This window comes from Astatotilapia calliptera, chromosome 17 (genome assembly GCF_964374335.1).
Source record: "Astatotilapia calliptera chromosome 17, fAstCal68.1, whole genome shotgun sequence".
In the NCBI taxonomy this organism is placed as follows: Eukaryota; Metazoa; Chordata; class Actinopteri; order Cichliformes; family Cichlidae; genus Astatotilapia; species Astatotilapia calliptera.
In genome coordinates, this window is record NC_137438.1 from 1,857,811 (window position 1) to 1,869,800 (window position 11,990).

An 11,990-nucleotide genomic window follows, 5' to 3' on the forward strand; every position below is an offset into this window, starting at 1 on the left:
AGTTGTGTTACAGTAGTGTACGTACATGCAGGATTTTCCATAGATTTATACTACTCATATGAAACTCACAAATCTAAATGCCTAATCCTCTGCAGAGATCTACGACGATCCGTTACTGTATAGTTTCTAAAATATGCATTGGCAGTTATGAAACAAAGAACCTTCTCACAAATTGAGCATTGTGTTTTCAATTGTTTTGCTGTAGTGTGTAATGCTGTGTATAGTGTTTACAGTTTTGACAGCTTCGAGCTGCTCTCTTGGTGTGGGAGTTTGAGTTTTGCAGTGGGAAGGTGTGGTTGTGTTTATGTAGCTTTAGAAAAGGGTGTTGTGTTTGGACATTGGGGAACATGGTGGTAACGTTTGTGACATGTGTTTTAGCATTTGAGAAAAACTGTAACTTTCTCCAGTGGCATTTCCACTCAGGGAGTCAGTGAAAGCCCTCTGTCTCCACCATCCCTGCCTCCTTCAGTGTGCAGACAGCCTCTGGATGTTCTGCTGCTCTGCTAAGAGAAAAAGAAACACTTGTGAATCAAATGTGTTTGTTTGCTTGTGATGATGTGTGATTTTGCAGAGCAGCCCAGCTTTGCTAAATCCCAGGGTGAGAGATGCTGGCATGGAGCCCGCGCTCTCATGTCCGGTGTTTGGAATTCCTTCGCCGTGAGCTCAGACGCCCTGTGCCGTCCGCCACTCTCCACGTTTTGTCCTGTCTCCGGGCTTGGAGCAGCACCATTCGCTCCCTCCCTTGCCTCATTAGCCTGCTACAATGAGGTGGGCATTCCAGGAATGTGAGCGTACATTTTTCCTTACACTCCCCTTGCTCTCCTCCCCACAACTCCCCACCAGTAACCTCCTCAGCACCTTCTGGGTCTCCTTTAAACACTCACAGTCTGATTCATACCCCCACCCTACCATCCACTCCCCTCACACACATACACACTCCCCTGCATCTTGCATAGCATCCCTCTCACACATCCCCTTTTGCCCCCCTGGTGTCCCCCTCACCAGGCTCAAACCTCCCACCTCGGTGCTGCTCCCTGCTTCTCTCCAGGGCTATCATGTAGCTTTCTGACATTCTCTTGAGACATGGTACCATTCACAGGGAGATAAGATGCTAATCCTCCCCGTGATTTAAGGCATTCTTTGCATCACCTTTGAGCAGATTGATTGTTTACCAATGCTCTCTGGACATGTTTCTCATTGCTTTTTCTTGAGCAGATAAGGTGTGTGAGCTAAATTTTAATCAGTAAAAAATATGAGGAAAAGGAAATTAATCACAGAAGCACCTGATTACGCAAGTAGGCAAAACGAAACACTTTCACAGGCTTGGAAAAGTGCAGCGACCCCCTCACAGCCAGTTTATTTTTCCTGATAATTGTTTTATGTAACATTTTCCATCCATAGTTTTACCTAAAATAAATCAAGTCAATGACAAAATCAAAGCAAAAACCATTCCTGGACTCCTAGAGTGAGACGATCCAGATGCTCTGGTGATGATGAAACGTTTCTTTCCCAACCACAGAGGATAGCAAATCACCCCGCCCCCTTCACTTTGGTGGATTGTCCTATTCACAGCCGTGCCACTGACAAAAAGATCTGGCAATGATCATCAAGTGATGAGGACACGGTTTCCTTCCTGTGTCAGAAAGAGTGGACACTGGGGTTGAGGCTGGTTGAAATAGAGGGTAAATGGGTTTGCTTATGGTCCCAGTGACCAGCTCCTCTGATACATGCTGCTGATTTGTTCTTGTTTTGTTACGCAGGCTTTCACATTCTGTTTAGGTCACAGTTCTCTTTTACTTTTGGAGTGAAATAAAAAACTTTCTTTAAGCAATATGTCTGCACCCAGAGCTGGGCAGTAACACGTTACAAGTAATTTCAATTCAATTTATTTACACAGCGCCAAATCACAACAACAGTCGCCTCAAGGCGCTTTATAATGTACAGTAGATCCTACAATAATAGATACAGAGAAGAAACCAACAATCATATGACCCCTTGTGAACAAGCACTTTGGCGACAGTGGGAAGGAAAAACTCCCTTTTAACAGGAAGAAACCTCCAGCAGAACCAGGCTCAGGGAGGGGCGGGGCCATCTGCTGTGATTGGTTGGGGCGAGAGAAGTAATGCATTACTGTAATCTGATTACTTTTGTCAGGTAATGAGTAATTTAAGGGATTACTATTGCAAATAAGTAATTAGATTACTGTTGCTTTCTTGTAAGCACACTGTGTTACTAAACCGTTGTGATTTTGTTTGTGAGAGTGTCTCATGACACGAGTGTGCGACGTCCGTGGCAGCAACAGACGCGTGCAGACCAACAATGGATAATATGGAGCACAGGAGAGAGTATGACCATGCAGCGTTTAAAGCTTGGAAGTACTAACATTACTTTGAATTTTAGACAAAAACATTAGCATCCACACTCTGCGTGGGAAGAAAACTTCTTACTACAGCAAAAAATGAAACTGAGTGAGTGATGTCTGCTTCAAACCACAGTCTAAACACACACATCCAAACTGGCTGTGTGTGTGAATGTGTGTGTGTCTCTGGAGCTTATCTCTGCTGTCATAGAGTGAGAGGTGGGTACAGGACAGGTCACCGGTCTATCACAAAGCATTAAAAACTGTGTTGGGCTTGTGGTGATGTTACATATTTTATTTTTACATATTTTGGCCTGAAACATACAGAAATACTGTGTAACCTTAAGAAATGCGTGCTGCAGATGGTGGCCTCCCTGGACTCCGAGTTTCTGCAACTTCCTGTTTTAAAAGAACATATTCTGTGTAATAAAGTGAATACAGTGAAGGGACAAGAACTACAAGAACTCAGGGGACAGATTTCCAGGTTATTTATTTATTGATGTATTTATTTTTCAGTTTGGATCAAAACTGATTGAAAAGCCCAAACAAACAGAAATTCAAAAGAAACCAAAATGTTGTGTCTGGTATTTCTGCAGCCTTTGACTCTGTAGAGTCTTCTAGGACTCACTGACTTTCTACCAGCCTGTGGAGAGTTTGGCCTTCAGGACTCACAAACGTGACAAAGCTGGCACACTGGCCTGGTTATGATGGACGACTGGGTCACACATAAGTCCAAACCAGGAAAGGGAAGTTTACATCCCACGTCAAGCCAAAGGTCAGCTGACGTATCATTTTCAGGTTTCTGTCTTTGTCTGTGTCCTAAAGGAACATTCTCCATAAGCCAGGTCAAAGAGGAATCTATGTGATTATGAAGAGCAGCACAGTGCAAAGGACATTGGACACCACTGAGATGGGGTCTGCATCCCATGCAATCATACTGGCAATGGCAAAAATCATATTTATTTTTAATTCACTAAATCATTAATTATTAATTCTGTAATTATTTTCAAGTTCTCAGTTGTTTTCTTTGATTAAAAACAGGCCTTAGCACCTAGAGTGTGAGCACTTTGAGTGCAGACAGCAGAAAAGCAGGATCTAAGAACCAGTCAGTGCATTCGTGTTTACAGATGAGACATACGCTGGCTGGAATGTACACAGCCAGTACCTCATGCTTTCAATGATTACAGTTTTTTCTGATTGCTTAAACCCTAACTGTGATTCCTGTAGCACAATCTCTAAAACTATTCAGACTTATAGCAAAACCACTCACTGAGTTTGCAAAACTAAAAGCACAAAAACTGCTTTGCACTCAGTTTGCAATTTTGTAACACACACTTTGCAAAACTGTAGGCACAATTCACTGCACAACACTCAATTACCAAATTTCCAACACACTCCTAGCAAAAGTATACACATGTATGGCTATCATTAACACTAATTTGCCAACTGTCTGGCACACTTTCACATGTGAAAACTTTTTTAGATAATTAGTTCACTTTGCAATCAGCCTAAGCACTATAATACAGGTAAGCTGTGTGTGCAGAGTACAATGGAGGGAGCAGGAAGAGTGAGAAGTAGAGGAGGCCGAGGAAGAGGACGTGGAGGTGAAGAAGTAGGATGAAGAGGACGACAAGGACAAGGAGGAGCAAGAGGAAGACGAGGAGGAGGAAGAGGAAGATGAGGAGGGGGGAGAGGAAGGGTAGGAAGAGTAAGAAATAGAATTGCTGATGACATCAGAGCTACAATAGTGGACCATGTCATCAACCGTGGAATGACCCTGAGGGTAGCTGGCCAACGGGTCCAGCCTAACTCGAGCCGCTACACTGTAGCAAGCATCATAAGGACATCTTGAAATGAGAATCAGTGAGTACAGTCACTTCGCACTAAGATCTGTAGCACTGCCATATGCCAATGAGAAACACACCAATACCATTGATGTAAAAATACGGAAATTGTGACTTTACAGAATTGCTAGATGACCAGATGCTGGGGCAGAGGAAGCATGTTCACTGCAGACCAAGTAACCCATATAGTCATTATGGCGATTGCAAATAATCCTATACTTGGAAATAAACACTTGTGTTTGTTTTGATGTGTTTGAATAAACACCAGTACTTGAAGTTTGGATCCCTCTATGCTTATGGATCTATGACAGAAGTATGAGCTCACACTGACATAGCCTACCTTGTGCACAGAGAAAGCAAAAGCCAGATGTGTTTTGTATTCATACCATCAGTGTGCAGTTGGCGCATTGTGTGCTTAGTAGATGATGGCTTGTGTGTACTGTTTGATACGGAAACACCATTTTTACAAAGGTGTGAGGAGTTAATCTAGCTGTGTTTGCTTTTGCAAGAGAACTACAATGTTTTGATGATTGGGTGACAGGTTTTCTTATTTGTGTGAAGAGTTTTGCAAAATTAGCCAATAGTTACAAAAAATGTGCTTAAGCAATCAGAAAAAACTGTAAATGCTGATAGACCTGCATCGGTGTGGGTGAGGTGGTGACGAATCTATGAGCTGTTTCAGTCTGATGATATTAACACTTTCCTAACTGCAGTATCTCTGTCACAAACTGGTCTCTTTCAAGTAATGCTTAGTGAATCTCTCAGGAGCACAGCAGTCTTTGAAAATGAGTTTAAACATAATTACTTTGTTTATCCGTCCTTCCTGCAGGTTTTGACTCTCAGTAAGCATTTTACAATCTGCTTAAGTTTCATCTTCAGAGATTTTTCATTAGGGTGAGGGATGATGTGTGCACTGCAAAGCTTTCATCAGGAAGATGTTCTCCATTATTTGTTTCTTTGCTCTGCACAGGATGTCTCGTGTGGGAGGAGGTATGAGAGTAATGATGCAAGGCAGAACACCCCACACCTTGTTATCAGAAGCGTGGTACCAAGTGGAGCTGCATGCCTAACATTAACCGCGTGTGTGTGAAAAAGATTTTTTGGAAAAGATTTAGTGTCAGGGGGTTCTGCTCCGGGTAAATGTGTCCTTCCTGTGATTTGTGAAAAGCTTTGATGATCTTTTAAGCTACAAACCGTGCAAACATCTTTGCTTGCAGAATAGATGGGCAGGACAAGGGGTCGAGGGTTAAAGGGAGGAAGGAGCTGACGTAGGATAAGCTAAAAAAGGAGTGGAAGGATGGAGAATGTGTGTGTGTGTTTGTCCTGAATGAACATTCTCCAGATGCAAGGTCTGAGAGGACGCTATCAGTCTGCGGAGCCTCGGAGGAATGAGCGACAGCAGGGGTCCAGCTTGTGGACAGATGCTTCAGTGTGAGATAGAACTTATCTGCAGATGCTGCTAAATGGGCACATCTCTGAGTGACACCACCAAGTGTTGACCTGATCCATGAGCACGCAGAATGACCACCATGTGTTTCTCAAACGTTTTAATGGGAATCCAGCTCTTTAACAATACCTTTTTTTTTAAATGTATCTTGTAGCAAAAAAAGTGGTCTCTGTCCAAATATTTATGGACCCGACTGGAAAAGGCCTCCTTGACTCCCCATTCAAACAGCTTCCCTCTCTGTCCAGGTCGTCCACAAACATGCACAACACTGAAAGAGTGGTCACTGCACAGTGTAGCTGGACTGCTTCTCTATTGCAGCATAGACCCAGCTGTTGTTTGATTTCCTCAATTTCTATCCAGTTGGTGCTGAACTGCATACACTGTATCACTGTGCGGTTAGACCTGATTCCTGGGGTGGACCAGTTTCTGGTTTAGAGTATGTTTGAAAGCCACAGACATCCAGCATTAAAGAAAAATCCATCTCAGCTGGGCTGATACTTTTGACACATGAAAGTTCACATTTAGCAGTCATCCTTCTTCTCTCATGGATCGTCTGGAGCATTCTTTAGGCAGCTTCCCAGCTTTGACAAATATCCAGCTGGGGTAACCACATTCACTCAGGTCCTGTTTGATATGATGCTGTTCTGCTTCCTGTCAGCGCTGTCTGTGGGGATGGTGTTCCCTCTGTAATGTAGCTCCTGATGAGACCAGATCTGTACTTCAGTGGATGATGACAGTCAAACCACCCAATTTCCTTCAGACCGAATTTCCTTCGGGGCCACCCTTTGGGATCAATAAAGTTTATTGAATTGAGTTGAAATTAAAAACCTTGACTCTCATCAAAGTCTGCTTTGTATTTGAAGATGGATGGATGATCATGGTGAAACATTTTCTCCTCAAAATGAAAAAATTATATCACAGTTTGCATAATGTTCATTTTCTTACAATGTGACAGCAAACACAGACCACGGTTAGGCTGAAAAAGACTTTCTAATGTGGCATTTTGTTAACGCTGTGAGGTCTAACCTCAACATTACCTCTGTCTGTGTCTTTGCTGCCAGTTTTGACTTCTTCTCTTTCTATATCAGAGCTGATGTGGCAGGAGGAATACTCATTGTTTAATGTCTTCAAATGGATTAGAATTCCAATATCCTGAAGGCAAACTATTTTTAAAAAGCGTCAGTATTTTAGTCCTTTGATAAACTGGGATGTAACATCACATTTCTCTGCAGCATATTTAGCATTTTGAAAAGAGGCCACAGACAAACTTGAACTTCATTCTTCTTCCATTCTTAAAAGATTGTTTGCTCTTATTTATGGTGTCTGAAGTAAACGGATGGGTGGAGGGTGGAGGGAAGGATGAACAGACAAATGGGTAAAACTTTAGAAAAGGAGGAAAAGGAAAGGGAGGAGACTAGGTTGTGCTGTTATGTGTGCACAGATCTGGGAACAGCTCCTTAGACAGAGGATTGCTATGCAGCCAATTTATAATGAAAGTAGGAGCCTGTCTGTGTGTCAGTCAAGCGACATGAGAGTCCGCGGGTGGACACTGAAGTATGCCGTTTATTCGTGGAGTGGGAGCGGCTCAGGAAACAGAAGCTTCCTGGGGAAAAAGACCAGGGGCAATCCCTTCAATTCTATAGGAGGAAATGAGCCACGTGGGCGTGGGTCTGATATAGACAAGCCCAGGGGTCCTAAGGTGGGCCCACCCACAGGAAATATGAGATTTACATGAGCTTTCCATGTATACTTAGTTATTTATCTTATTGAGAGTAACTGAGTACAGTCTCCGAGTAGCGTAATGTGACAGATTCATCTTGATTAAAAAGAAAATTGACGGGGTAAATGGTACTAAAAAATCATTTTAGAATAGACAGAGCTGTAAGCTTTATTTTACTCAAAGCCCAGTGTAGGACGTTAAATGATCATTTCATTTTGATTTTAGCCCGACCTTCTTCAATGCCAGTACCACTTCCAGTTGGCAAAGAATTCCCAGGAGAGAAGCAATGCAACAGTGATTGGTTGCAAACGCAGCATTTTATTACAGCACCATGCTCAAATTCAGTTTTGTCTTTAGAGGAATTCTTTCTTTCATAAATATCTGTAAAGGCAGACTCCATGGCTAAGCACTTGGTTTTATACTTTGAGCTCGCTACAAAGTCGCCACAAAGCCTCGGGTCAGTCCTCTGTACTCCTTGTCGTCCCCATCAGTGATGAGGCCGACTATTGCAGAGTCATCAGAGAACTTCTGCAGGAAGCACTGGGTGGAGTTGTGGGAGAAGTCTGCAGTGTAGATGGTGAAGAGGAACGGAGCCAGAACCGTTCCCTGTGGGGCCCCCGTACTGCAGACGACCCTGTCCGACACACAGCCCTGAGACCTCACATACTGTGGTCGGTCGGTGAGGTAGTCCAGAATCCAGGTAGTGAGGTGATGGTCCACTCCAGAGTTCTCCAGCTTGTCCTTCAGGACTGTGGGAAGAATGGTGTTGAAGGCACTGGAGAAATCAAAGAACATGATTCTCACAGTGCTTCCAGCGGTCTCCAGGTGAGAGAGGGAACGATGCAGGAGGTGAATGACGGCATCATCCGCTCCAATGCCAGGCTGGTAGGCAAACTGAAGTGGGTCCAGTGATGAGCTTGTTAGGCGCCGAAGCTGAGCCAGGACCAACCGCTCCAGGGTCTTCATCAGGTGGGATGTCAGAGCCTCCGGCCTGTAGCAGTTGAGGTCCTTGGGACGTGGAGTCTTTGGCACCAGTACCACACAAGAGGTTTTTCAGAGCTGTGGGACTGTCTCCAGTCTCAGGTTGGATATGCGCTCCATCACCCCACACAGTTGATCTGCACAGGACCTAACAACCTTTGAGCTGATACCATCTGGACCCGCTTCCTTCTTGGCTTTAATCCTCATCAGTTCCCTCCTAACCTGGATAGTTGAGAGAGACAGGCTGGAGCCTTGTGTTGGGTGCTGTGGTTGGAGGTGTGGAGGAGCCAGGTGTGTGGAGGACGTGTGAAGTGGCTGAGGTGTCAGGGGTAGAACAGCAGCAGTGGGGGTGGGTGAGTCTGCAGCCGATGTTGAAGACTGCATCCTGGATTAATCAAATCAGAATCAGAATCAGAAGGAACCTGTAGGAAACTAAACAGAAGAAAGAAGCATAAACCAGTGACACACTCCAGGGCCTGATCAACCCTGGCAGGGCCTCCTTGGATGAGGGTGACTAGTGATAATGGCCAAAACACTCGATGAATCCAAGGTCTACTACTGATGATGTGTCCCACATTTTTAAATGATAATCTAGATCGATCTCTAATCCCTAAACCTAACCAAGGAAGGAAAATGGCAGATTAGCCTGGGTAAAAGACTGAAAGTTGAGGCACACAACGATGTGTTTCTGGGCTGCCTTACCTCATAACAGCCATCCCTCAAGAGTCTCTCCATCTAAAGCAATGCTTTATCAGGGACTGTAACATCTAGTCCTTTTTACTGAATCAGAATACTTTAATAATCCACAGGCAGGAATGATTTCCTGTGTCGCAATATGGGTGTGGCGAGACGAGGTTGGGATATAAAGTAAATACTCTTCAGTTTTAAAGAACGACAACGCCACCCTGGGAATTTCACCCAGAGAATACTGGAAATGACACTAAATCACCAAAAAGGCACTTAGGTTCGTTATACTCAATCCAGAGACGAGGTTCAATAATAAACAAATTGACAATTTATTGGTAATTATTTAAAACACCATATAAAAGCACAATCATAAATATTCAAGTACAAATATGCTTAAAAAGGTATTCAGAGCTGAGGCTTACCAGTGGAGGGGCAGGGATGCCACACATAAACTAAAGAAAGAAAACACACCCAAAACACACGTGCAGCACACTATCACACACACTCACACTAATAAACTAAACAAGGCAGGTGTGTACACTCAAGGGATCCCACCACCAAGGCACCCTAGTCTCCTCCACGTCGGCACTCCGCATCTGAATAAAAAGAAACAAAGAAAATTTTAATATATTACAACAAACTAATGTGTAGCACCGGGGGATAACCCAACTGCAGGACCACACTGGTGATCTACAGCTAGAAAAAGGGCCTCCCACCAGTGGTGTAACAAAAATCCAAACTACAAATCAAAAAGCAATAAAACAACATACAATCTGGATAAAACTCTAAAATCTGGAGCAAACGGAATCGCCGTACTGCTCCAACTTGCCGTCCACACGGCGATAAGTTAACAGTCAATCAATATGCACGCCAGCTGACTCCGATAACCGGCATGCATATGGCCGTTGTCCACGCCGACGTCCACTGTAAAAGCTGACAGCAGCAGGGAAGAATTCTCACAACGGGAACAGACGATAAAAGCACAGCAAGGCAAAACAGCAGCACTTCAGTTCGCGTAGCTTGGCGCAAAACTAAGGTCCACACTTCCTGCGAAACATAATAAATAATTACTATAAAAGAACAATAGAAGGCAGAGAGCGTAACAAAAGTTGATTACGTACCAAGTAAGCCGGGTCACAGAACGTAAGCAGAATAGCTCAGAGGAGGCTTCTATAGCTACGACCAGCCGCGATGGAGACTTTAGAGGAGTAACCCACAAACGATCTCTACCACACCGAGGAAGTCAGGTGACCAAAAAGGAGATCACAGGCAAGCGATGCAGAGACACTCAAATGGCCACTATTTATACCAGCGCCCCCTAATGGGCCAGGCTGAAAGTGGGTTGGACCGAGGGATAACATTCATCCTGCCACATTCTACCCCTCCTTCTTGCATCGTCGCCCCGACGATGAATTACAAAGACACCCAGATTAGTCCCAAGGCCTAAAAAATGCAGAGACAGCATGTACCCTAGGCTCAGAAATAGAGTTAGCAGCCCCTTGTGCCACCTCCCCTGTTGGTCTTGGGAGATGATGGATGTTTGAATGCTGGCCAGCTGTGGACCGGGTTGTTTTTCGCACCACCACATTTCTTGTATCAGAACTCGTAGAGGGAGCAGGAAGAGCGCTAGATGGAACTGGTGCTACACTCGGAGTAACTGTACAAGTGGCTGGAACATCGGAAGTTCGGTCTTCTGGTGGAAGCAACAACTCAGGGCTACTTGGAATCACTGCCACTGGGCTGTAAGATGGTGAAACATTTACTTGAGGAGCTCCTATGCTCAGGAATAACAGGTCACTGTCACGTGATGAGTCATGTCCTGGTTCTGGGGAGGATATTTCTGGGCCATGTGAGCTACTGCTTGGAGCAGGCCCTTCTGATGGTGTAGCTGCCGTTACCACAGCCTTCAACAAGGTACGATGAACATGCTTCACACTGCTGGGATCATCTGCAGGTGCAATGGTATATACTGCCCCACCTCCTTTAGGTGCCTTCAGGATTCTATATACCACGGGTTTCCATCGATCTTGGATTTTACATCTCCCTCTTCCACTCAGATCGCGCAGGAACACCAACTGGCCATTGTTCAATGGTGCCTCTTTCACCTTTTTATCATGGTGCCTCTTTCTGCGGTCGGCAGCCAATTGCAATCGTTCCTTGGCTCCTTCATGTACAACCTGTAGCCGGGCTTGATGCTCCTGAATCCACTCGTGCACATCTCCACTGATGGGGTCCGGTACTCTGCCCAACAGAAAGTCCACTGGCAATCTGGGTTCTTGCCCAAACATCAATAAAAATGGAGTTTCCCCAGTAGCCTGATGGGGAGTGGTATTATAACAGTAGAGTAACTGGGGCAAACATACATTCCAGTCTCTTTTTCTGGATACTGGCAGGGTCCGCAACAAATTGTGCAAAGTCCTATTAAAACGTTCACACTGACCATTTCCAGCTGGATGATAAGGAGTAGTGTGGGACTTCTCGATACCATAAAACCTGCAGAGCTGCTGGATCAGGGAGCTTTCAAAGTTACGACCCTGATCGGAATGGATACGCGCTGGTACACCAAACTTCGAAAACCACTCAGTCACGAGAACCTGGGCCACTGTAGCCGCACATTGGTCACGAGTGGGGACAGCCAATGTATACTTGCTGAAAACATCAGTCATCACCAAAACGTTCTCCAGCCCATTCCGGGAAGGTTCGAGCAGGGTGTAATCAATGGCCAAGATTTCATTTGGTCGAGAAGCCAACAAATGTCCCATGAAACTTTGAGCTGCTGGTCGGGTGTCTTTTGCAATTTGGCAACGTTCACATCTCTGACACCAACGAGCTACCTCAGCAGACATACCTGGCCAATAGCACCGTGAGCGGAGAAGCGCTAGGGTCCTTTCCACACCTTGATGGCCGTGCTCCTGATGAACATGAGTCAACACCTGCTCAATCAGTGCACTA